Source organism: Hyla sarda, chromosome 1 (genome assembly GCF_029499605.1).
Source record: "Hyla sarda isolate aHylSar1 chromosome 1, aHylSar1.hap1, whole genome shotgun sequence".
Taxonomy (NCBI): domain Eukaryota; kingdom Metazoa; phylum Chordata; class Amphibia; order Anura; family Hylidae; genus Hyla; species Hyla sarda.
In genome coordinates, this window is record NC_079189.1 from 475,531,329 (window position 1) to 475,558,409 (window position 27,081).

At 43.0% G+C, this 27,081-nt stretch overlaps 1 protein-coding gene and 1 long non-coding RNA gene across 4 annotated transcripts in view; one reads left to right on the forward strand and one right to left on the reverse strand.

Moving 5' to 3' along the window:
• Nucleotides 1-26,900, reverse strand: LOC130285849 (uncharacterized). The gene is made up of 2 exons (XR_008847400.1): nucleotides 26,866-26,900; nucleotides 1-187 (listed from the first exon to the last, which is right to left on the reverse strand). It is a non-coding gene; the product is annotated as an uncharacterized LOC130285849 (long non-coding RNA).
• The window catches only part of CCDC60 (coiled-coil domain containing 60), a 214,776-nt gene that overhangs the window by 69,068 nt on the left and 118,627 nt on the right, over nucleotides 1-27,081 (forward strand). The gene's annotated exons all lie outside the window — the stretch shown is intronic.

Consider the following 27,081-nt stretch of genomic DNA (forward strand, 5'->3'; position numbering starts at 1 on the left):
CAAAAAGTGTCTGCTGACATCTTTGTTTTGCAGATGTCCATGTAAATGCTCTTAGAGTTCAGGTCCTTCCTGGGACAGCACTTAGTACGCTCTTAGCATGTCTGTGATGATTTCAGGTGCCAATATCTCTGAGGATGTTCCCAGCAGATCCGACAGCTTAATAACACAGATTTCTCAAGTGTGAAGGCTATAGAAACAAGATGCAGGAAGAAAAGTCAGAACAAGTATTCCAGACACTTAAGCTTTAGTAATGGTTTAGCTATTATCTGTAGGACTATCATTACCATCATGGGGTGCCAAACGGATGGCTGTCATTTTATGGGTAGTGAGGGCAAATTTCTCCTTTTGAAAAGCTCCTGGAGACAGCAGTCATGCCCTGCACATACAGCGCAATTCTTCAAATGGCGTGCAGCGCAGAGTAACAGTAAGTTGCTTCTGCAGTCTTATGGAAAACAAAAGAAGTATACTAATGTGTATATACTAGTATGGGTTTATTATGGACATAATGTATACTAAGGATATAAAACAATCTCTAAAATACTTAGTATGCTTGTATGATCATAACAAGCACAGTTTATACAAGAAGAACATTCTGGAATCTCCCCACTCTTCTATTGTTAAAGGGTAGAATGATCCTGTGCTGTTAGGACTATTCATTAAAGGGGTGCGCCACTGGCCAGCATTCGGAAGTAAATGTTCCGAATGCTGTTATTCGCGCTGCGGGAGTCGGCCACACCCCTCATGATGTCATGGTCATGCCCTCTCAATGCAAGTTAATGGGAGGGGGCGTGATGGCCATCACGCCCCCTCCCATTGACTTGCATTGAGGGGGGTGGCCAAACCCTGCAGCGCGAAAACAATGTACGGAACATTTACTTCTGAACGCTGGCCAGTGAAGTACCCCTTTAAAGATTCCAAAATATAAGGAATGTTATGCTTGTATAACCTGAGCTTGTTATGGCCATACAATCAAGTATTTTAGATATGTTGCTATATACTTAGTATACATTTTTCCCATACTGAACCTATAGTTGATACCCAGTAGGATGCTTATGGTGAGGTCCTAGCACACAATATGCATTCATGTATTTTGTAATTAATGACATATCCACATATGACTGCTTATGTATTTTGAGCTGTAGCTCTTGCTCGTGAGGGAGTGGTTGAACAGAGTATTACTATTAGTAAATATTGAGAAGAAAAGCTTTGCCAGATAATAAAGGGGTATTCCAGAGAAATATTTCTACAAATAAATATGCTTAGAGTAGGGGAAAATAAAGAAATGTGTACTCATTGCTTCCTGTTCTTCATTCTGGCATGTAGGAAAAAACTTCTGAGCCTATCCAGGCTGAAGCGATTCACTGCTGAGCAGGCATTTTCTACGTGTTAGTGCAAAGAACAGGAAGAGCTGACAGCGGAGACCAGCACCATAAGAGCAGAATTGGCAGAATGTGTTATTATTTCCCCCACCCTGAGCACATTTTGAAGGGAATATGTCACCAAGGTTTTTTTTCCTGATTAGAGATACTAAAACATGTTTGTTTTTCTAATCTGTTTTTATTTTCAGTTTTTGTGTATTATTATTATTTTAACAGCACTTAGTAATATTCTTTACAGCAGGAGCATTAGCCAAAGACAGCAGTAGACAGGACCTGTCCCAATCAGATGAATTAGATACAGCACAAACACAACAAGAACGTGGTCTCAAATGTCAGGAAGAGCTCGAGCCCAAATGCTGGTGTGCATTTATAGGGAATAGCAAGTCCTGCACTTGTGGTCCGTTGCTATGGGCAATCCCCAGCAAAAAATGCATACAATGGAGGATGTCTGCAACCAACCACAAGGACCAACATATATCATCCTTACCCGATGAATGGGTGTATGGATGTGAACATAGAGAAGTACTGAAACACAACATAAACATAAATGCACTGGTGTGGTGGATGTAACAATGACATTAGCTAACCCTCAAAACTGATGTAAAATTGAGACATTAGCCAGTATATCCTTATATGAAGGACATACCTGAGCCCGCATACCACGCCAAGGTTTCTCAAGTGATGCGGGACCTAACCTAAACCTGCCTGTGCATGATAAGCAAGAAAACAGGGGCAAATGCGCAATTACAAAAGCTTTTGGTCCGACTTACAGACTGCTCCCAGTGTCAACTCCAGTGTGTGGTCACACAAATAATGGGAGGGAGGAAGCAGGCTATAAGCCCCACCTAAGTAGGCTGATGAGTTGCCGGCCTCACAGGTGCATCTAAATGCTACCTATACATGATAATAAAGGCGCATTGGTATATTATTACAAAACAAACACAACAAGAACGTGGTCTCAAATGTCAGGAAGAGCTCGAGCCCAAATGCTGGTGTGCATTTATAGGGAATAGCAAGTCCTGCACTTGTGGTCCGTTGCTATGGGCAATCCCCAGCAAAAAATGCATACAAAGGAGGATGTCTGCAACCAACCACAAGGACCAACATATATCATCCTTACCCGGTGAATGGGTGTATGGATGTGAACATAGAGAAGTACAGAAACACAACATAAACATAAATGCATTGGTGTGGTGGATGTAACAATGACATTAGCTAACCCTCAAAACTGATGTAAAATTGGCAGAATGTGTTATTATTTCCCCCACCCTGAGCACATTTTGAAGGGAATATGTCACCAAGGTTTTTTTCCTGATTAGAGATACTAAAACATGTTTGTTTTTCTAATCTGTTTTTATTTTCAGTTTTTGTGTATTATTATTATTTTAACAGCACTTAGTAATATTCTTTACAGCAGGAGCATTAGCCAAAGACAGCAGTAGACAGGACCTGTCCCAATCAGATGAATTAGAGACAGTGCTGAGCATTCTCTGTCACCTTTTCAGAGGTTATTCTATAGGGAGGAGGTAGCTGATCTCTACTGTGAATGGTGGTGGATCCAGTGTTATCTCTCTACTCACCTTTCACTGTACTCCTGTCTGTGCTGAGAGGAAAGGTATTAATGGGAAATGATCTGTATAGAACAGCAAGTCTCAGCTTAAATTTAGACTTAGTGGGCAGAATTAAAACTGCAAGATTTCAGGATTATTATATAATATTAAATAGCAAAATTGAAAATCATCAAAAATAATCACTAAACATTAATTTAAGCAATAGTTCATTTTCCAATGACACATTTCTGTTAAAATATTATCCTTGAATACTCCTTTTAAGATTTGCTGTTGTTCAAAAAACTTTGCTCATATCAAAAGTATAATCAATTAGAAGAATCTGTCATATATTTTATTAGAGAAAATGCCTCTCTAAAGGGCTCTTACCATCTCCTAACTCATACCTTACTTTGAAAAACTGTTTAAAGGGGTGCAAAGCTACCACAATACCTGTTCTATGTCCCCTGTAGTCATCCATGTTGTTTTGCCAGCTACCATGGCCCCTGTTGTCTCCTAAATATTATTTTTCCTTGCTTGCAGCCCAGACTACAACTCCCAGCATTCAGTGCAGCTCTGTGTAATGGCTGCCAGCTCCTGATGAGGAGATTGGGCTTCTCTGCAGGCAAGGTCCTCTGCAGGCAAGGTGTAGACAGAAATCACGTGGTGTTTGTCTTCCAGGAGGGTGGGGGCTAGGTCTCACTGAGGGGTTTTCACAAAGACAAGCAGGATCTGATTATGATGTCTTTCTCCCACTCCCTGCATGTATGTAAGTGACAGCTGAAAGAGGGAGACTGCTCTATATAGTTAATGAATGATATTTAGACAAATAGGTTGGTGAGAGGGAAAGGATGGGTTTATTTCCCCAGAGTACCCCTTTAAAGTATACGAACATCAGTTGCATCAGTTTCATGCAGCCCGAGACATGGAGTGTTTCAGAGGGAATCATACATCATTGTACAAAGGGGAGTAAGCCTGTCAGTGTAGGGCAGCAGGAAGCTGATGCCCTTTAAATCATTCTTGAGATGATCAGCTCACTAAAGGATCAGGTTACAACTGCCCATAAAAGTCTAGAAAGATAGGAGGGGGAAGTAGGGAGAATGACTGGAGGTATGATGAGAAAAACACCAGAGGCTCCAGCAGTTTCTTTTTTTTTTAAAGTAGAAAATTTTATTTTCCTTAAGAGAGACATATAAACAGTTGTGCAGTAACAAACAACAATCAGTTGAAATGCTTACAAAAGGTAATCAGGTAGGTATCTCCGATCTATAAAACCATTGCATTGGCATAAAGACTGCGAGAAAGCATACAAGATTGTAGCCGTGCTGGTCACAAGTCAGTCATGAGAGACATGTATCTAGAGGTGGGCGTGGAGACCTAGAACAACTAACTATCTAATCGGAGTTATAGCAACTGTTTAGAGAGAGGTTCAGAGAGAGGGAAGAAAGAGAGGTACTAAGGCAACAGGATAGTGGAAGAGAAAGAGAAAGTGGTAGTTAAGGGAAGGGGGAAAGGGAGGGTAGGAAAAGAGCATATGAATACAAGAATGGTAGTGGTACAAAGTGTTACAAAGTGTTACAGGTAGCGCATCGGTGGGTTCCCAAGTGCGGTGAGCAGGTTCGATCCCCTCCCCGTGGCTGCGATCTGGAGTTTGAGTTGGGAACTCAACACACCCGGGAGACTCCCTGGACTGGGTGGGTGGAGTGTGAAGTGTATAATGTCCTGTAAGAGTCAGTAGATAGGAAGGCAGTCCATGGGCCCCATATTAGGTGATGTTTCGTTGCCTGACGTCTGGAGTCAGCTAAGAGCTCCTCCATCCGGTGAAGGTGGGATAGTTCCTGAAACCAGGATGAAAGTGTAGGTGGGGAGGCGGATTTCCAGTTCCTTGGTATGACTGTTCTCGCTGCTAGGACCATGAAGCCCGCGAGGCGTGCTTGCCATTTCGGTAAAGGAGATGGGAACATGGATAGCAGAAGGGGGCCAGGTAGTTTAGGGAGTTGTATGGATGTCAGTCTATGAATGAGGTCTAAGACTTGGGACCAGAAGGAGGTCAGGGCATTACATGTCAGCCAAATATGTGTCATATTTCCCCCAGGTTCTCCGCATCTCCAACACGTGTCAGAAACACCCGGGTAAAATTTTGCGAGGAGGGAGGGGACTCTGTACCACCTAGTTAGTATTTTATAATTCGTTTCCTGGGCTTTGCAGGAGGTGGACAGTTTATGGCATTGCAGTAACGCTTTCTTCCAATCCTCGTCAGAGAAGCATGTGCCTAGTTCCTTCTCCCACCCGTTTCTATAGGGTAATGGGGTGATCCGTAAGGAGTCTAGTAGGAGGGAATATAGAGTGCTAATCGGACGGAAAGTCCTGTCAGAGGCTACACATAGCTTCTCGAACGGAGAGAGGGTGCGGTGTAGATGGAGGGGGGATTTGGAAGTCTTGTAAAAATGATGCAGTTGTGAATACTGGAAGGATTGTATGAAAGATGTAGGGGGACTACCACATAGGGCATCAAGTGGTTTAAGGGAGGTCGGCGTGAGGAGGTGGAAGAATGTGGGAGAGTCGGCCCTGGACATTCCTAAGAAGAGAGAGGCAGAGTGTGCTGCTGGGAAGAGGGGGTTGCCAAAAACAGGCGTCAGTGGACCATCGGGCGTGTAGATCGCGAGGGTAGGTAAGAAGTGTCGTTTGATGTGTGCAATCGAGGCTGTGACTGGAGGCATGTCTGTGGTGAGGTGAGAAGGAAGTTTTTTCCCAGGGAGCCACAGTAGCGTTTTGGGGTCTAGTGAAGTGGCGTCTCGTTCTAGGGCTATCCAGAGTTTGTTTTTGTCAAGTGTGTGGCAATCCAGTACTCTGGCTAGGACCGCATCAAGGTGGTAGTGAAGACAATAAGGGAGACCCAGGCCACCGTCAAGTTTACGCATGGATAGGATCTCCCTGTTGAGTCTCGGGGGTTTATGGGCCCAGACAAAGCCAGTGAAGAGGGCAGAGACCTCCCTGAAGAAAGAGCGTGAGAGGAGTGTCGGTATAGCAGAGAACAGATAGAGTAGGCGGGGTAGGACATTCATTTTCAGGATGTTAATCCGTCCTATCCAGGAAAAGTCTCTGCGCTCCCACCTGGCAAGGTCTCGTCCCAGCATTTTCAATAACGGGGGGAAGTTCAGGGTGTAAGTATCAGACAGGTTGGAGGGGATTTGGACACCTAAATATTTTAGGGATCTGTCACACCATTTGAAGGGGTATGTAGTACGGAGATGATTGACCAGTTCTGGAGGAAGGGTAATATTGAGGGCCTCGCTTTTGGATGGATTTAACTTGTAATTGCTATGGTAAGAGAATGTGCGTATGGTGGAGAGAAGCGAGGGGAGAGATATAAGGGGGACAGACAGGTATAGCAGGAGATCGTCTGCAAAGGCAGCGCATTTGCACTGGCACGAGGGGGTCTGGAGTCCCTTGATGTCTTTGTTTTGTCGGATGGCGTTAAGCAGATGTTCCATGCACAAAATGTATAGAATCGGGGATAGGGGACAGCCTTGCCTCGTGCCATTGCCAATGTCAAACGGTGGGGATAGGAGGCCGTTCACTCTGACCTGAGCTTGTGGATTAGAGTAGAGAGCCATTATACGAGCCTTCATCAGGGTGCCCAACCCAATCTGAGACAGAGTGGCGTCAAGAAAGCCCCAATCCACACGGTCAAACGCGTCGAGAGACAGTAGAAATATAGGAGAGCGGGTTTTACGAGCATAGTGGACGGCAGAGAAGGTACGGAGAGTGTTATCCCTCGCCTCCCTTCCTCTGACAAATCCTACTTGGTCCGCGTGGATTAAGGCTTCCATATGGGTAGCCAGTCTGTTTGCGATAAGTTTAGCAAAAAGTTTTGTATCCACGTTAAGGAGGGAAATTGGTCTATAGTTTTGACATTGGGTGGGGTCCTTACCCTCCTTTGGGATCACCGTGATGAAGGCTCTCAAGAAAGATGTGGGAATAGAGGATGAATCAGAGATATAGTTAAAAGCTGTGAGGAGAGGAGAGGTCAAGTTATCACGAAGGGCTTTATAGAATTTGGCTGTGTAACCATCTGGGCCGGGGCTTTTACCCGCCGGGAGGGCTGATATAGCTGTTGTAAGTTCTTCTGATGTGAATGGGGATTCTAGGGAGGATATGGTGTCAGGCGAAAGGCGGGGAAGCGCCGTGGAGGAGATATATTGCGATAAAGACGGTTGGGTGTTTGGGGATGTAGGGGGTGAAGTCGGCAGGTTGTAGAGGGTCATGTAGTACTGTCTGAAGGCTGATAATATGTCTTGGGTTAGGTGAGACTGTGTGCCTTTTTTATTCTGGATGGATGAGATATAAAGTGAGGAGCGTTTTTCTCTTAAAGCTCTGGCGAGTAGCTTGCCTGATTTGTTCCCCCATTCATAGAAATGGCGGCCAGTAATTTGTTTGTAATATTGATATTTTGAGTTCAATAGCGACAGCAATTCCTGTCTTACTTTAATGACGTCCCTGAGGGTCTGTTCGTGAAGGTTTTGTTTGTGTTGTGATTCTAAGGAGGCTAGGTTGGTTAGTAAGGAGGATAGCTTCGCTGCTCCTTCTCGTTTAAGCCGGGACCCATGTCTCACCAAGACGCCTCGTAGGACACATTTCAACGCCTCCCATTTAATGAGAGGAGACGATATGTCATGTTTATGATCAGAGTTAAAATTTGAGATCGTTTCTGTCAACTCCTGTAGGCATAATGGATCTAGGAGAAGGGATTCATTCAGGCGCCAGGTGGCATGGGGTTTGGCAAACGAGGGTAGCGTGAAGGAGAGGTGTACCGGGGCGTGGTCAGAAAGTGTGACAGATCCTATCGAGGCCGATGTAATTGATGTAAGGAAATGATGGGAGCAGAAAATATAGTCGATGCGACTGTAAATATTTCTGGGATGGGAGTAGAAGGAGAAGTCTCTGCCTTGAGGGTGCATTATGCGCCACGTATCGCTGAGCTGAAGGGCGTGTAGTTTTTGTTTAATGGATCTGAGTTGGCGATAGGGGATATACGAGTGTCCAGAGGAAGTGTCAGTAAGGGGGGAAAGTGGAATATTGAGGTCACCACAGAGAATAATGTGGCCCGTGGCGAAGGAGGATAGGGCTTCTAAGGTTGCGCATAAGAAGGCAACTTGCCCGTGATTGGGGGCATAAATGGAGGCAATGGTTAATTTCTGGCCAGCTAGGTCACAGTTGGCGAATACAAATCTTGCATTTGGGTCCGTTATCGATTCTACTATCTTGATGGGCAAGGACCTATGGAAGGCGAGTGAAACGCCTTTTGATTTTGAGTCTGGGTTTGTGCTGTGTATCCATGTGGGAAAGTAGCGACTGAGGAATCTGGGGATCTGGTCACTACGAAAGTGAGTTTCTTGAAGGGCTAATATGTGTGATTTCCTCTTGTGTAGATTATACAATAGTTGGGCTCTCTTTTCGGGCGTGTTGAGTCCCCTAACATTGAGGGACGTTACATTTATGTCAGCCATCATTGGAGAAGGGGATGATGAAGTCTAACTCACCACCACGGAGGGGTCTCACCCGCAGCACCACGCTCCGGAACCACTTCAGACGGAGGACAGTATACCTGTAATCGGAGAAGAAGGAGAAGTTGAGAGGGAGGAGGAACAGAAAGGGAGGTAGGAAGGTATCGCGAAACAGAAACAGGGACATGGGGTTGAAGAGGGGGAGCAAACGCATAGTCACGTTTGCAAAGGGACTATATGAGGTGGCCATAAGGGCCAAGCAAAGGGTCAGAACCAGCTGGACCATAAATCTAGTGGGGGTAACGAGGTTGGCGCGCCCGGCTAGAGGCGTGGTAGTAAGTACCATGGATGAGAATGAGCAGAGGGGATTGGGGTCTGGATGCTATCAATTGTGCCACTCAATCATTATTCCATGGTGAGGGCTCAGAGTGGGTGGGCAGTGGCATGTTGGTCAGGTACTAAGACCCTACGAATTCTAAATATTGGGAGGCATGGAATCAGAGCAGGAACACGGAACAGTAACAATTAGAACAAAACATGGTAGAGGGGGACCCGGTGATAGAGACCAGTTAGGAGTAGCTAACTAGCGCCAGCTGATGGAATGAGATAATACTAGTATGGCAATTAAACCGGGTGAGGTAGTGATGAACAAAAAGTCACAACCGTGTGGTACACTATATGGTACCCGGGAACAAGGAACTGAAGAGTCTCAGGGTGAATCATCAGGATAGATGCAGTAGAAGGTCGATTAGAGAGTCCAAGAATCAATCAGGTCTTTCTCTTCTGACGTTGTGGTAGTGGAGCGGGATGAGGACTCTCTTGGTTTCCGCGTGGATGAGTAGGACGTATATCTCGTGGAAAAGCAGGAGCACCGTTGAATAGATCTTCCCATTCCGGCAGGGACATAGGCGGAAGTTTGAATGTATGTAGGAATAGACCTACGTCATCAGGAGATCTCAGGGTCGCTGAGGTAGGTCCATGTCGCGCTGTCAGCGAGAAGGGAAAGCCCCATCGATATAGGATTTTAGCATTTTGGAGGACTTGAAGTAGGGGTTTCAGCGCTGATCTCAGGCGTAGAGTGCGGAGAGAGAGGTCAGGGTATAGTTGCACCGTACAACCAGCGTAAGTAAGAGACTTGAGAGTGCGGGCTTTGCGCATAATGTCATCTTTCTGGAAGTAGTGATGGATCCGGCAGATGACATCTCGCGGTTTCTTTGGGTCGGGGTTTTTAGGCTTCAGCGCACGGTGCGCTCTGTCCATTTCTATAAAATTATCTGGAGATTTTTGCAAGACTTCGTTGAAGAGTCTTTGTAGTGTGGGTGCTAGGTCTTGAGGCAGGACGGATTCTGGTAAGCCTTTAATGCGTATATTGTTCCTGCGATTCCTGTTGTCCAGGTCATCTAGATGTTCAATTGTTGCAGTCTGTTGCGTGGATAGTTTCTTAGTGGAGTCTTGTAAAGCCTGTATCTGTAGTGTGGTAGACTTATGGTTTTCTTCCAGTTGCATAACTCGGGTTCTGAGTTGCGATACTTCTGTCTTAACAGGTTGCAAGTCCTTTGTCCATGCTGATTTCAAATCTGAAGCCAGAGAGAGGAGGTCTGTCTTGGTAGGCAACAAAGCAAGCAAGGCCTGTAGTTCTGGGTGATTCTTGAGCGTGCGAACTGCCATTTCAGGCGAGGGTAGAAGAGGCGGGGGACAATGTTGGGTCTGCCCGGAGTTAGTGTCATGAGGTTTACTCGAGGTCAAAGCATTAGATGTTTTAGGTGTGGGTTTCACATTGTCTTGCGAGTCATCAGAAGAGGATCTATCAGACATAGTAGTCCTACGAACTGTGGCTTTACGTGGAGTCTTGAAAAGTTTTTCTTTCGCAGGTGGGCTCGCACCCCAATAGTCGGGGGTGTCAGTGTCATCTGAGGATTCGTCGGTGCTCCTATCAGGCCTGGAGTCTGTGACCTCCATCTCAGCAGCCCAGTCTAAGACGTTTCTGGGTGGTGGACCCGGGACTTGGAGGGTAGTTGAGGTCAATGGAGTGGGGGTTGTCCCTGGGGTCTCCACTACGCTGGTGGGTTGGTCTTGTATAGTTGCCACAGCACAGGTAGTTTGCTGGGCAGATGGGGCCAGGCGTGTAGGGTGCACAATCGGTCTGCAGGCTGATTCGGGGGTTGTGGGAGATTTGTCGGTGTGCACCTTTACAGGTGTGTAAGGGCCCTCTGGGGACTGTGCGTCCTGTAGTGGTCCCGTGGCAGAGAGGGGAGAGTGGGCTGTGTGGTCCCATTGTAGGCTGATGACCGGCTTGGTTAAGGTGCTATCCCCTTTTGCAATTGGGGACAGCGTTGGTGTGAAGAGCTCAGGAGGAGGTATGGGCATTCCCCTAGCCCCTGAGTGTGGGAGACGTTAGTGGCTGGGGAGCGCTGCAGGGGCTGTATTGCAGGGGCCGCATTATGGAGAGGGGTAACAGGTACTTGCGTTCCCTGGTGGTCTGTGGTCTCAGCAGAGGGTACGGAGCTCTCCTGGGTTTTTTCCGGGCCGCCGCCCATGATCTCTGGCATATTGCGAATCGCGGTCCCTTGTCGGGAAGCCGCGTTGTGCTGCGTCTGAGCTTCACTTCCGGTTTCCAGCATGGCGGTGCTGGCGTGTGATGCAGCAGGAGAAGAGGCTGTGCGCAGCTGCTGGGGTAAGAAGAAGGCTGAAATGGAGCGAGGGGGATTCACGGGGTGTTCCGGTGGTCTCTGGGCACCTTTTTTCTTATGGTTGCCTCCCATAATATGTAGTTAGAGCCCTTAGTGCGGAGACCCCTGTAGGAGCGCTCAGAAGTCGCGTCTACCCGCCAGCGCGTCAAGCCACGCCCCCTCGCTCCAGCAGTTTCTAGTACAGAAACTTGTCAAAAACACCTGTAATTTACGCAACACTGCATACGAAAGTCGACCTACTTCTTCTGAAGTTCATATTACTGCTTTACTCAATGTGTTTCCTTGTGAAATTGACACCTTAATCAGATCCTTTATATGATGCTTCATTATTCACAGCTTACACTGCTTTGTACTGCTCTATAATGTCCTCCATGCGTTTGCTGCTAGTAGAGGAGCAGAATCTATTCTTCTGCATGTGTGCAGTGTATGGAAGACATCATGGCTCCTCAGGAACAACTGCAATGTAGAGATGGAATCTGTATAGGTGAAAACTATTTTAAAATGCTATCTACAAGTAATAAAATGGTCAGCTACTTCTCATATGCACACACACATGGCAACCTACCTTAACAGTTATCTGAAATTACATACTGTATAAGCAAAATGACTCTAGAAGTTGTAATTTAATTGTTCCCACTGAGTATTTTGGGGGTAATTTGCTAAAGGGTTAAATATAATTACTGGACGTGCCTTTGTATTATTATGTCAATAGAAGACGGTTACGCCGAGTACTCTGGATATCATTTGGATGATTGTAATGTGTTGTGTCCAAGTTAATTGCAACTTAAAGGGGTTATCCAGGAAAAAACTTTTTTTTTTTTTTTTTATATATCAACTGGCTCCAGAAAGTTAAACAGATTTGGAAAGTACTTCTATTAAAAATTATTAATCCTTTCAGTACTTATGAGCTTCTGAAGTTAAGGTTGTTCTTTTCTGTCTAAGTGCTCTATGATGACACGTGTCTCGGGAAATGCCCAGTTTAGAAGAGGTTTGCTATGGGGATTTGCTTCTAAACTGGGCGTTTCCCGAGACATGAGTCATCAGAGAGGACTTAGACAGAAAAGAACAACCTTAACTTCAGAAGCTCATAAGTATTGAAAGGATTAAGATTTTTTAATCAAAGTAATTTACAAATCTGTTTAACTTTCTGGAGCCAGTTGATATATAAAAAAAAGTTTTTTCCTGGATAACGCCTTTAAACACAGTGAATAATAATAATTGGCAATGCCATGTTTATCATGATCTGTGCACATCTAGTTCGTTTTACCCGTTTGCGTGGGCGTACACCAGGTGTACTTCCACCATATTTATCAAAGAGGTGCACGCTCTTCATAAATAGCAAAGTGGCTCAGATGAAAACAAGTTATTAAGTGTGGTCCGGGCTGGTGTGAGATTGTGCAAACATTTGCGACAATTTAAAAAAGTTGTAGTTATTAAATCACTGACCTCTGAAAAAGCTAACCATGCAACTTTTTTACCCATTGTGCAAAAATGTGTGACTCTTTAACACAAAAAAATAAAACAATCATAAATTCCCCCCACCGTGTTTGAATTGTAGCCTGCTACATATATAACAGTTGTTGGTCATGTAAAGTCCAGTCCCATTATGTGGCTCATGGGGTGGTCTCCGTAATGGTCTCTGTAACAACTGTGCATTATCATACTGATCTTCTCTATGATGAACTAGAACGTTACAATGGACATTTTGTTCTTTCAGAGTGTTAATTCGTATATCACCAAGTACTTTCTTAATAATGCAGTTTATTATCACAACTTCAATGACACATAAAGCCAGCCAATACACATTAGATGGTGGCAGTAAAGCACTGGTTTACTAGCTTGGCTGACATATATCTCTTCCAAAGCCTTCTACCTTCATAAACATACACTCTTAGGCTATTTTCACACATCTGGAATGTCCGCATGGAAAATCTCCATGCAGACACTCCAGAGACTGTGGGCGGCGACACAACATACCGGCGCTAAGACCTCACTGGAATGATGGCTATGCATTCCGTGGGGAGTCCGCAGAAAGAATGAGGATGTCCTGATAGGGATTACTGATACTTTTTCAAAATGTCATGTGACAGGGTGTTTTTATTTTTTAAGGAAAAAGGAGGACGTTTTCAGTTTTTATTAGAGAAAGGGTTTTTTTATTAAAAAAAAAACAAAACAAAAAATGTTTTGACATTTTTTAAAAACCTTTTGAAAAGGTGATGATTTAAAATATTGTTAGGGAAGGAGTTATTTCACATTTTTTATTATTGATATGATTAATATTTATTAATTTATTTATTTTTACACATTTTTTTTCACTATACAATCTGTAGATTAAATACGCTGATCAATGCGAAGCCATAGCGTTAATCTAAGCCATAGCATTGATCAGTGTAATCGCCACCACTTTACTATACCCTATTCCAAATTATTATGCAAATGGAAGGGGGCGTGATGATCGCCACGCCCCCTCCCATAGACTTGAGTGGGTGGGGCGTGATGTCACAGGGGGCGGGGCCATGATGTCACAATACTCTGTCCCCTGCATCACCCTGTCATAACGCACAGAGCCAGTTTGCTCTGTAGTGATGACGGCGGGGTGTCGCTGAAGAGATTGCGGGGATCCCCAGCAGCGGGACCCCAGTCTTGGACGGAGTACCCCTTTAATAATGTGGAACACCCACCTTTAGTAGTTTTTTCTTAAATTGGGCTCACCTGGCAATCTAATTATCATAGGTGTCTGAGATTTTTTTCAGTGATCAAAAGAGCCTTGAGACAATGCATGAGTTAAACTGAAAAACATAATATTTCATCTTTGTGACACTTAAATAGAATTTGCATAATAATTTGGAACAGGGTGTACTGCCTGCCATGGCTGGCTGCAGTATAAGAGCGACAATCGGACGGCACAGAGCACGGTAAGGGACCTCACACCATCCTCTCAGCTGATACCTGTTTTGGGACATTCGGAATCGGAATTTCTGTGCCATGAGGGAGGTGTTCTGTGTCGTGTGTTGCTCTCACCATATTTGCATCTGGAACATTAGGTCTGCGTATTGTTCTGTACAGACATGATACTTCTAAAGCTGGGTTCACACAGCGTAAAACTTTCAGTGCATATTTCATTTTGCGCATGGATATTCCTACAAAATGTGGCTGCCTTTTTTTTTTTTTTTTTTTTTGCTTTTTGCGACGACAAATCTGCATATAAAATATGCACCAAATTTTGTGCACCCTTATACTAAATCAGAAGCTCAATTCTCTTCCCGATCCTGATAGCTCCCTGAAGATTATGTAGACTAAAACAAATGGCGCTAAATCTTGGTTTTCAGAAGTGTTTTCTGTGTACAGATTTATATTTTCCGCATGCAAGCAAAATGTTCCTATTCACTGACAGCAAACATAAATCTTAACCATGGGGATGAATTGTAACACATTGTATTAGGAAGTTGCAAAAGTTTTTATTATTTCATTGAGCTTTCTTTACATGAAAGTGGAAAAATCATGTAATATTCTCTATGAGCGGAAACAATGTTATCTGCATAATGCGTCATGTCTTATTTGTATAACCTCCACATGATCAATGGGGACACTGCGTCCATTGAACCTCGAGTTGTGAAGATGGGGATGACAACATAGATCTGTAAAGGCAAACTATGGCCTAAAGCATTTTACTTCACATTTTTAAAAGCCATTTTTTACTAAATTAAATCCGGAACGAAATGTGAAGAAAAGTTCTTCAATAATGTGTACTACAGCATAACAAAATGCAACATTTTAGATCTTTTTCGTGACAGGTCCTCATCTCTGTTTAGATGCAACTAGAAGGTTTAGTCATCTGGCCTCATACACAACACTGATGTGCAACATGAAAGTCGTTCAGCATTTCTGCTTGTAAATAGCCTGGTGGCTGACATAGTAATTTGTAGTTCAGAGCCGAGCAGCTGGCAGACTCCCCCCTTATACCTCCACCTCGCAAGCTGTCTTCCATTGCTAGGAGATGAAAGCAGCATCTTAACTCTTCTTGCTTTTCACGCTTGGCATTCACAGCTATAGGAGCAAGTACATAGTGAATTATATTAGAAGTTTCGGGAAAATGGCTGAAGTTTTCTAATCCTGCCTTGCCTGCCTCACATTCATTTAAATGACTTTTATTTATATGTTTAGGAAAGTTCTTGATTTTTTATTTCTCTGCAAAGAAAAAACTGCCCCAATTTGCAGGAATAAGAATTTGCATACCGCTCACTTTCAGCAAGGTAAAAGAGTGTGGACACCAAGATGCTGGTGTTTCTGATGGACATAAACAAACAAACAAAATAAATAAGCTACTGCTGCCATACCACAACCAACAACTGTGCTTCCATACCACAACCAGCCACAGTGCCGCCATAACACAACCGCTCACAGTACCAGCCACTGCTGCCATACCCCAACCAGCAACAGTGCTGCCATACCCAAACCAGCCACAGTGCTGCCATTCCACAACCAGCCACAGTGCTGCCATACCACAACAAGCCACAGTGCTGCCATACCACAATCAGCCACTGTGCTGTCATACCACAACCAGCCACAGTGCTGCCATTCCACAACCAGCCACAGTGCTGCCATACCACAACAAGCCACAGTGCTGCCATACAACAATCAGCCACTGTGCTGTCATAACTCAACCAGCCACAGGGCTGCCATTCCACAACCAGCCACAGTGCTGCCATACCACAATCAGCCACTGTGCTGTCATAACTCAACCAGCCACAGGGCTGCCATTCCACAACCAGCCACAGTGCTGCCATACCACAACCAGCCACAGTGCTGCCATAGCACAACCAGCCACTGTGCCACTATTACACAACCGGCCGCAGTGCTCCATAACAAACAGCCACAGTGCTGCCATTCCACAACCAGCCACAGTGCTGCCATACCACAACCAGCCACAGTGCTGCCATACAACAATCAGCCACTGTGCTGTCATGCCACAACCAGCCACTATGCTGTCATACCACAACCAGCCACAGTGCTGCCATTCCACAATTAGCGACAGTGCTGCCATAGCACAACCAGCCACAGTGCTGCCATAGCACAAGCAGCCACAGTGCCGCTATTACACAACCGACCGCAGTGCCCCATAACAACCAGCCACAGTGCTGCCATACAGCTAAGTTTCCACACAGGTTTTTTCTGGCATTTTATGGAAAACTGCCATTGCAGTTTTTGAGACAAAGCTAGATGTGTATTTAAGAGAAATGAGAAATATAAAATAAGGACTTATATTTCAACTTCCTCATGGATCCACTTCTGACTTTGGCTCAAAAACTAACTAACTACTAGGGTTCTAAAACACAGAGCCAATGAGAGTGATACCAAAGTGAATGTCCAGCATCAATGGTGTATAAATCTGGCCTTATTAAAGGTTGCACATACATGCATTTCACACTAACAGCGCTTAGTCATAGAGTACAGACACGTACTATCCACCTCTCTTAAATACAAAAAAATAGTTCACAATACCATCACATTACAGGTGCAAATGGAAACTCCGGTCAGGAATGGGAAAAATACCAAAACCCGAAATGGATTAACATAGTAATAACATGCAATAGGTTAAAGCAAATCAACTAAATATAAGCTAACTATTCACACAAAATTAGTGGTGAGGTACAAGTTGCAGCCACTATATCCAATATAGCCACTAAACACTATGGGAGAAAAGATCACAGAAAACGCAATAAAATGTGAACTAGCACCTATGTAAATTAATATGTCATGATCAAATCCAATCACTGATTTAGACCCTGGGGAGTTATGGTTTCCAACACAAATTTCCAAAAGGTCTTCCTATTCAAAAAGAGTCTCCTGTGATCTCTCCACCCCCCTCCCCCTGACATCATTTCTCACTCTTTGAATACCAATTACTTGTAGGCTACTGATATCCCCCACATGGACTTCCTTAAAGTGATGGCTCAAGTTGGATATGCCAAACTTCTTACTACGGACATCTGAGACATGTCGTCTAATCCTAGTTTTAAGTGAGTTCACTGTGCAGCCCACATATTGACAACAGCACAAAGTACAGGATGCCAAATACACTACTGATTTAGTGTTGCAATTGATGTACTCCTTTATATAGTACGTTATATGTGTAGCAAAGAAAGTGAAGGGATTTTTGCACTGCATATAATGGCATGTGATGCAACGATTATGTCCACACTTGCAATTGCCCGTATGTCAATTACTCTTACTAGCGGGACTTCTAAGAAACAAACTAGGAGACAATGCAGACCCTAGCGATGGTCCTCGCCTGGATACAACATCAATACCCGATGACAATATTTCTTTCAAAATTGAATCAGTTTCTAATACCAGGATATACTTTTTTATGATGTTTTTAATGCTTGCAAATTGAGCACTGTATAGTGTAATAAAAAACAGTTTCCTTTTTTTGACCCCACACTTTTTGCATTATTAGATATCAAATGATGTCTATCTACTTTATCTGCTCGATATGATGCTTTCTCAATTACCTTGTCTGAATAGCCCCTAGCTTTAAAGCATTTTTTTTACACTCATCTTTTTCCCTCTGATACACACTATCCTCTGAACAGTTTTGTTCTATGCAAAACAAATCCCCAAAGGGAATGTTGTTTATAACGTGTCGCGGATGGCAAGATGCCGCACGCAATACTGAATTGCTCGTGGTTTCCTTTCCGTAGGGGTTAACTGTTACCTTGCCGTTCCAGAGGACCATGTAATATCAAGGAAATTCACAGAGCAGCTACTGAAGTGTGATGTAAACCTCAAATTAAGATGGTTTTGATTATTATAGGACACAAATTGTTGAAATTTACTTTCAAACCAGGGGAGCCCACATGGGCGCTAAATACTCGCCTTCTTTAGCGAATATATTCATGATATATTGGGAGATTGAGTTCATTTTTGATTTCAGCAACCCTTTCTATCATCACATCCTGTGGATTGGTCGCTTTATAGATGACCTTCTTCTGGTGTGGAAGGGAACAGAAATTCACTTTCTGTTCCCTTCCACACCAGAAGAAGGTCATCTATAAAGCGACCTATCCACTGGATGTGGTGATAGAAAGGGTTGCTGGAATAAAAAATGAACTGAATCTCCCAATATTTCATGAATATATTCGCTAAAGAAGGCGAGTATTAAGCGCCCATGTGGGCTCCCCTGGTTTGAAAGTAAATTTCCCCATCAAACATAAAGAAATTATGATGTAATAAAAGTTCCACAGAAATACAGAGGAACTCTTTCAATTTGTTGTTTTATATTGGTGCTGATATTTTATTATAATCTATTATGCAATATGTTTAAAGGTAAAAATATAAGTGCTCATCAGACTTCATGTGGTTTTATTTGTGTATTACTTTTTTATTGATATTCTGAGTAGACTACAAGGGCTGTGTCTTATCAGTCAAAACAAGTATATAATAATTATTAATTATAGTTATTGTAATTCATATTTGTTTGGTTTCCAAATTCAGTTGACCTTAGAACGCTAATCCTTTGGTTAACTTTATTTGTGACACCTGGGGTGTAGGTGTCAGATTGGCTAGCTTGATCTATAGATGAGCATTGGGCAGTGAACCTTTCCCATTTGTCTATTATTTATTTCAATAAGAAACCCAACAAAACTATCATCGTAATACAACAAACTCCAAGGCAGGGCAGCATGGTTAAAGTCCCAACTGGACGAGTGCAACCACTGATGGTCGGACCGAACCCCACGTTTTCAATCCACAGTAAGAAGACAGCAGCACTGCAGCAGTGTGAATCCAAAATGACAGTATTACTTATTTATCCAATGCCTCCAAAATATAGCCAACCTCATTGATTTCATGTAATACTGTGGATTGTATGACTAAAGATGTCAGCCACAGTAGCCAAGTGCATAACAATGTGACACAAGCAAGCAATATAAATCAGGCAGCAAATTTATAATCATCAAGAAAACAAGAAAAACAAATCAAGCAGCAAAGAAGTAATCAGTTATTACTCAGTAGTATTAACCCTGGGGAAGCACCGCTGTGTGCATCAATGACCAAGCAAGATTGAGAGAGAGCGTCTGTTCAAAATGAACTTGTCCCCTTGAGATGGACTAACTTTTTACACCCTAGAGTTGTTTCTTGGTTATATCTAATACAACATTTCCCATAAAGTTCAAAGCATTCACAATACTTTTATCGATCAAACATTTGTGTGGATGTGACTCAGACTCCGAATTTCCTTGTCCTATCAACTTGCATTATTCAATGAGGTAGATAATCTGGTTTCACATGACAGTATGTATCTGCTGATTTTGTCTTACAAATACTGATACAAAATACTGTAACCTACAGGGAAAAGAATGTAATAGAAATAAATAGAAAGATTTGTAGCTTTTCCATGTTTTGGAGCAGCTCCCGGCATACGAATACTGATACAACCAACTGAATAAATACTGACCAAAATACTTTGTATAAACTGAGCCTAAAACTAGACTTGATAAGTCAGTTACAGCTCCCCCATAACACAGCAGGTAATAGTACCCACATAAAAAAAAACACCCATGGAGTTCTCATAACAGTTTCAGGCAAAATTGATAGTGTATACTCAGAACTTACTTGGATGCCAACATCAGGAAGCAGTGCCAGAATAAGTTGGCACTATTGCGTAGTGGCCATGCCATGTTACTGCAGCTCACATCTGTTCAGGTAGTATCCCCTCAGAAGAGCTCATAGGTTGGATGCTGAATCGTTAGCAATCCCGCTAAACAGCCATTGATGTCCTGTCCTGTGACTAGGCCATCCCCTTCAAAGTGGTTTCCCAGGTAAAAAAAAAAATATATATATATATATATATATATATATATATATATATATATTACAGTTAAAACTGGTTTTTAGTTAAAACTAGTTTTCCCTAGTGAAAACTAGTTTTAACTAAATGCCTTTGTGAAAACTAGTATTCACTTCTTTTCCCCAGTAAAAACTAGCTTTGACTAAATGCCTTTGTTGAAACACCAGTTTTTACTAAATGCCTTTGTACAAACTAGAATATTTACTGAATACCTTTGTACAAACTAGAATATTTACTGAACGCCTTTGTACAAACTAGAATTTATGCCTTTGTGAAAACTTGTTTTTTGTGACATATTGTACTTTATATTATTAGTAGTAAATTAATACATGCAGTGTTTTTTTGCATTTTTCTGACAGGTTTTATTTATAGGAAAAAGGGGATGTTTTCAGTTTTTATTAGGGTAGGGCTTTTTTTTTTTTTTTTTTTTTATAAACCCCCTCCCCCCTAAAAAAAAAAAAAAACATAATGAATGTAAAAGTAAATCCCCCTGATAGTTGTCCCACACATGAAAACCCTCATATAATCTATGTAGGTAGTAGGTAGCCCCCCTATTAGCTTGGTAGTTAGTCTCCATAATAGCTTGTAGGTAGTAGATAGCTCCCTACATAGTCCCCCATATTAGGTATCTAGCAGATTTCCCCCACATTAGGTATCCAGCAGAAGTCCACCACATTAGGTAGGCAGCAGAGGTCCCCCATAGTAGGCAACCATTTCCTCATAGTTGGCAGCAGTTCCTCCATAGCAGGTAGAAGTTCCCCTATAGGAGGCAGTAGTTCTTCCATTGTAGGCAACAGTTCCTCCATAGCAGGCAGCAATTTACACCCCCCCCCCTCCATTCATACCTCCTGTGGCTCTTCTCTCTTTTACCCCTGTCAGCTCCAGCGTGGTTCAGTGATAATGGTGGGGGGGGGGGGGGGGGCACTGGTCCCGAGGCAAGATGGCTTGCTATCAGCCACCATCTTACCGCTACACGTCACAAGTCGAGAAAACCTTCCATGATGTACATGTATGTCATGCGTCGGAAATGAGTTAAAACTAGTTTCAACTAGGCAAACCTGTTTGAGTGAAATGTCTCAGATCTTTCTTCTGACCCCAGAAGGTCTCTGTGTGAGTAATGTCACATTACAGGGATAATAACCCCAATGATGTCACAGTACAGGGATAATACACACAGTAATCTCACAGTACAGGGTAAGGTCACAGTGCAGGGATAATACACACAGTGATGTCACAGTACAGGGATAATACACACAGTGATGTCACAGTACAGGGATAATGCACACAGTACAGGGATAATACACAGTGATGAGTGATGTCACATTACAGGAATAACCCCAATAATGTCACAGTACTAAGATAATGCACACAGTGATGTTACAGTATAGAGTAAATATGCAGTGATGTCACTGTGTTGGGCTGGGTTTGGGCTTGGGCTGGCTTACCTTTGTAGCTTGCTAATCTTCTGTTTTCTCGCAGTCTCAAATCTTTCCTCTGATCCCAGCAGGCCTCTGTGAGTTTTAGATCACATACACAACAGGGGGCAGGGCGGAGAAGGGGGAGGAGATAAGCAGACAGGCCAAGATTGCTGAGTGTATGGCAGTGTTTCCAAAGGAGATGTTTCAAAACTACAACTCCCAGCATGCCCAGACAGCCTTTGGCTCTCTGATAATGCTGGGAGTTGTAGTTTTGCAACAGCTAGAGGCACCCTGCTTGGGAAATACTAATATATGGAACTACTCAGCAGCTGGCGTTTGGGCCACTTGGCTTTTTATTTGGGGAACAGGCCCAAATGTTTTAATCTAGTGACACCCCTGGCTGTCGGCATATTACAGAAGTCAAACTCACATAACTTGTAAAGTCCTGCACTGCCCGTAGCTCCATAACATCCCACATCCGATCAGCTGTTTCCCCCCCTGTGCCGAACTTTGGCACCACAGAAAAGTAGTAAAGTAGAAATATTTACAGAAAAATATAACGGTGTCCCTTAAAGTGAAGCTCCATAAAAGTTTGTGAACTCCAGGTCTTGTGCTGCGATCCTCAGAGGCTCCTAGCACTCCCTCAGGCAAAGTGACAGGTCAGAAGCGAGCACAGCAGAATGCTAGTCCCATCCGCTGCTTTGTCCATCAGCCATCTCATGTCCATGACTCATGGACAAGCTGAGCTGCTGCAGGACTCATCAGTGTCCCAGGAGGTATGGGGACCCCAAGTGACATAATTTCCAAAGACAGTTTTCTTTCATAAAATGTGCATTTAAAAAAAAAAGATAGTAGAAAAACCATTGTTTTGCCAAGATGTACAGCATATCAAAAGTTTTGTTTTGGTGCTTAGCGGAGGGGTACACAGGTATGCAAGGACGACGTAGTTGGCTTAGCGGAGGGGATACGTGGGTGGAGGCAGCATGGTCAGCTCGCATGAGCATGCTTAACAGAGGGGTACACGGGTATGTGAAGGTGGCATGGTCAATCCACCACGAGTCAGGCGATATCAATAAGAATCATTCTGAAGCACCATGTGTGAGCTAGATGAACTTTGATCTCAAGCGCCATGTGTAAGCTAAATTAACTTTGACCTCTGTGGAAACAGTTTGAACTGAGTCATTTTTTTAAAACTAGTTTTCTCTACTTTAAACCAGTTTTAATTGATATTCGTTTTTTGATTCACAGTAAATTCTAGTTTGTATGAAGGCGTTTAGTAAATATTCTAGTTTGTACAAAGGTGTTCAGTAAATATTTTAGTTTGTACGAAATTGTACAGTAAATAATATAGTTTGTAAGAAGGCCTTTAGTAAAAAGTGGTGTTTCTACAAAGGCGTTCAGTAAAAGCTGGTTTTAACTGGGAAAAAAATGTTAATTCTAATTTTCACAAAGGCATCCAATCAAAACTAGTTTTCACTGGGGAAGAGCAGTCAATTCTAGCAGTCAATTCTAGTTTTCACAAAGACGTTTAGTCAAAACTAGTTTTCACTGGGGAAGCGGCAGTCCATATTAGTTTTCACAAAGGCATTCAGTCAAAACTAGTTTTCACTGGGGAAGAGCAGTCAATTCTAGTTTTCACAAAGGCATTCAGTCAAAACTAGTTTTCACTGGGGAAGAGCAGTCAATACTAGTTTTCACAAAGACATTTAGTTAAAACTGGGTATCGACCGATTATCGGTATGACCGATATAATCGGCCGATAATCACGATTATGGGCATTATTGGTATCGGCAATTACCTTGCCGATAAGCAGATAAGGGCCCGCCCCCCGCACCGCACCCCCCCGACCCGCCGCACCGTGTCGCACTCCCCACCGCACCGCCCCGGCCCCATTGCCTCCCCCATCCGCGGTTTTATAATTACCTGTTCCCGGGGCCCACGCTACTTCTTGCTCCTGCTGCGTCCTGCGTTACGCTGTGCGCAGTGACGTGCGCCACGTGACGTCACCGTCAGTGCGCACAGTGACAGTTCAGGAGGACACCACCGGAGCCAGATGTAGAGTGGACCCCGGGAACAGGTAATTATAAAACTGGGGATGGGGAAGGCAATGAGGCCGGGGCGGGGCGGTGTGGCGGGTCGGGGGGCAGTCACGGTGCGTCGGTGGGGCAGTGGGGGTAGCGGTGGCGGTGATAGGTCTCAGGACCCCCAGACAGGCAGGGCGAGAGAAGCGGGTGGCGGCGGCGACCTATGGCACCGCAAAAGCCACTGCAGTGCATTGATTTAAAGCGCCCACTTTAAATCAATGATCTGCAGCGGTGTCGCGGGGGAATAAATAGCCGATAACTTATACCGGAATATCGGTATAAGTTATCGGCTATCGGCCCTAACCTCCACCGATTATCGATATCGGCCCTAAAAAAATGATATCGGTCGATCCCTAGTTAAAACTATTTTTTACTAGGGAAAACTAGTTTTAACTAAAAAACAGTTTTAACTGTAATATATATATATATATATATATATATATATATATATATGTGTGTGTTTTTTATAAATGTCCACAATAAAAATCGAAAAGAAACCAACCTCAAATGCCCTGAGGCAGCTGATGAACGGGGATGCTGCAGGAGAGATCACTGGGGTCCCCAGTGGCGGGATCCCCGCAATCAGACATCTTATCCCCTATGCTTTGGATAGGGGATAAGATGTCTAGGGGCGGAGTATCCCTTTAAGGGGTTAATCAGAAGCATTAAAAAAAATGTCAGGGACTGTCCATAGCAGGAGCAAATCCCCATTGCAATCCTATCCTGCTCTGGAAAGTTCCTGACATGGACAGAGGTGTCAGCAGAGAGCACTACTGGCAGACAGAAAATAAATTCAAAAAGCAAAGAACTTCCTCTGTAGCATACAGCAGCTGATAAATACTAGAAGGATTAAGATTTTTAAATAGAAGTCATTTATAAAACTAGAAGAGACAACATATCAGCTTACCTGTATCCTAGGTGCAAGGCAATCCTCAATATGAGTAACATACAAGTGGAACAACAGCCAGCTCCTGTTAAAACTTGAGATTTATTGTAACCTATAAAAATCCATGTGGACAGCTGTCCACATGGATTTTTAAAGATTACAATAAATCTCATGTTTTAACAGGCGCTGGCTGTTTTTCCACTTGTATGGTAATTTGCAAATCTGTTTAATTTTCTGGAGCCAGTTGATATAAAAAAAAAATTTCCACCAGAGTACTCCTTTAACCCTTTTTTCTCTCCAAGCTCACCTTTGGCTTAATCTGCTTAATCATGTGGCACCTTTTTTGGGGTCAGGCATGGGTTAAATATGTAACGCAAATGTCAGGATCATATTTTCCTGACATTTGCAAATGTATGTACACAATTTAGTCTTTCTCAAACATAATTCTACATCATGCCTTTAGAGCTCAATTTGGGTATTCCACACTAGGCAATTTCTGAACGGACTTCTGATTAAAACTTCCACTCAGAAATTCCGATGCAGCAGAGTCCTATTGTTAGCAGTGGGATTCCGCTGCACAGTGCACACTACGGAATTTTAGTGGTGGATATTCCGCCGACAAAAGAATGGACTTGTCCTTTCTTTCGACAGAGTCTGCTTTGCAGACATTGCTCTCTATAAGGACAGCAATGTCCATGCTGTCCTAGCACCGACTGATTCAGTCGGTGCTGGTCACACTTGGAAGCTTTGGTTGGAATTCTTCTGTCCGGAGCTTTATAAATGTGAATCAGGCCTTAGGAAACTTTCATACTTTTGAAAATCCTGCCAGACAAAATTCAACCAAAGGTTTCAAGTGCGGCCAGTGCTGATTGATTCAGAGACAGCATCGTCTACAGAGCAAATTCCACCTGAAGAAAAAACAAGTTTGCTCTTTTGGTGGGGGAATTTCTGCAGTAAAATTCCGCAATGTGCACTGTGCAGAGGAATCCCATTGCCAGCAATAAGATTCTGCTGCACTGGAATTTCAAACCGCCAAAGCGGAATTCCGGTCAGAAATTCAGTAGTGTGAACGTAGCCTTACTGTACACCTTGAATTTTCCAAAGTTGAACTACTCAACTTATTATTATTAGAGACGCAGGGGGAGATTTATCAAAGTTGTCTATGTCCCGCATCAATATAGACCAAACTACAGAGGGTTAGGCCAGTCTATTGTGCGCCTAATTTATCAAAGGTCGCACGGCTCTTGATAAATTCTGCACACAGACTTCAGGATCTATGCTTTAGACTGTATCTAAACCTGCTCCAACAAGGTCTGACATTTCAGTGTACTTTCAGCCGATGCGACTTGTCGCCGAAAAGTCGTTTTCGATAAATTCAGCATCAATGCATTTTTCGGTCTAAAATAGACTAGAATGCATCATGTTCTAAAAATCATCTAAAGCAAAAGTTGCAAAAAAGTCGACATATTTAGACTGCGACTTTCTGTGCGCAAAATTTAGATGGGAAAAACCAGTCTAAATCCTTTGATAAATCTCCTCTGTAGTCTCAAACCTTCCATAGCAGGTTTAGTTTTTGTGTGTGTGAGGAAGATTAGAGCTATGTCCTGGAAATGTACGGATACCCCGTCTCTTTTGAGATGGCAATAAATACGTGCCATTATGTGTCTCTTTTTTAGTAAGAGGAAATGCTCAAAGAATTTTGACAAAATGTGATGTAGACCACATTTGGTAGACTCGGGCAGTTGACTATATAGGGGTCCGTTTTTCCTGGGAGTGGGACACGGGTGGGTTTATGTATGTGTATGTGTGTTTTGAGCACTGTTGTTCTACTTTCTTGTTTTATTTGCATGATATACTGTTACCATTGTCTGCTGAAGTGCTTTATTCTTTTATATACGCCTTTTGTCTCCTAAGATCTTTTGCTTTGTGCTATTTAATGTCTCATATGTGTGCAACATGTGTTACGAAAGTTGTTTTCCGTTGCTTGTTGAAATTGCATCAATAAAATCTTTAAAAAAAAAATATGAACCTTATGTTGTAGTCTGTCATAATGTATGTGTGTGTGTTTTTTTTCTCTTTCTTTTGCTGTAAGGAATGGCATCACTAAGCTTTTTTATTACATGATTTTATAACAACATAAAAGAAAAATGTTCCAATCCACTTGAGCTATTATATGAAATGTGACTAATACACTGGAGAGAGTGTATGTATATGGTTTCTATATACGCGGCTGTCACTGAGGTATGATTAATGCAAGGACGCCTTATAATTTATAATAGGATATTTATTGATATACTATACAGAAGAAATAGGTAAGTGAAGACACGATAGGAAGAAGTGAGTCAGGTGATCACAGAAGTAAAACAGTTTATTTGCTAGAGTTCTTAGGGTATGTTCTGAGATGTAGACAAGGAAGTAACACGGCTCTGCCTACAACTGTGGCGTCAATAGAAAAAATTATAGATATCTATGCACAGATATGAAGTAGCAAAATTGACTTTACCTGAGTTTTTCTTGGACACCTCATTGTGTTTTCTTTGTCCTGTGTCCTATATTTAGGGAAGACGAACACAGATATATTAAGTATATATGCCGCAAATACGTCGTTGTCCTTATCAGAAGGAATTTTCTGGCCTTGTATTGATTAAATATAGTATATGATCAGCTCGATGTGCCGTTATAGATCGGCATTAGAGGAGTACCAGAAAACTGTCAGCAA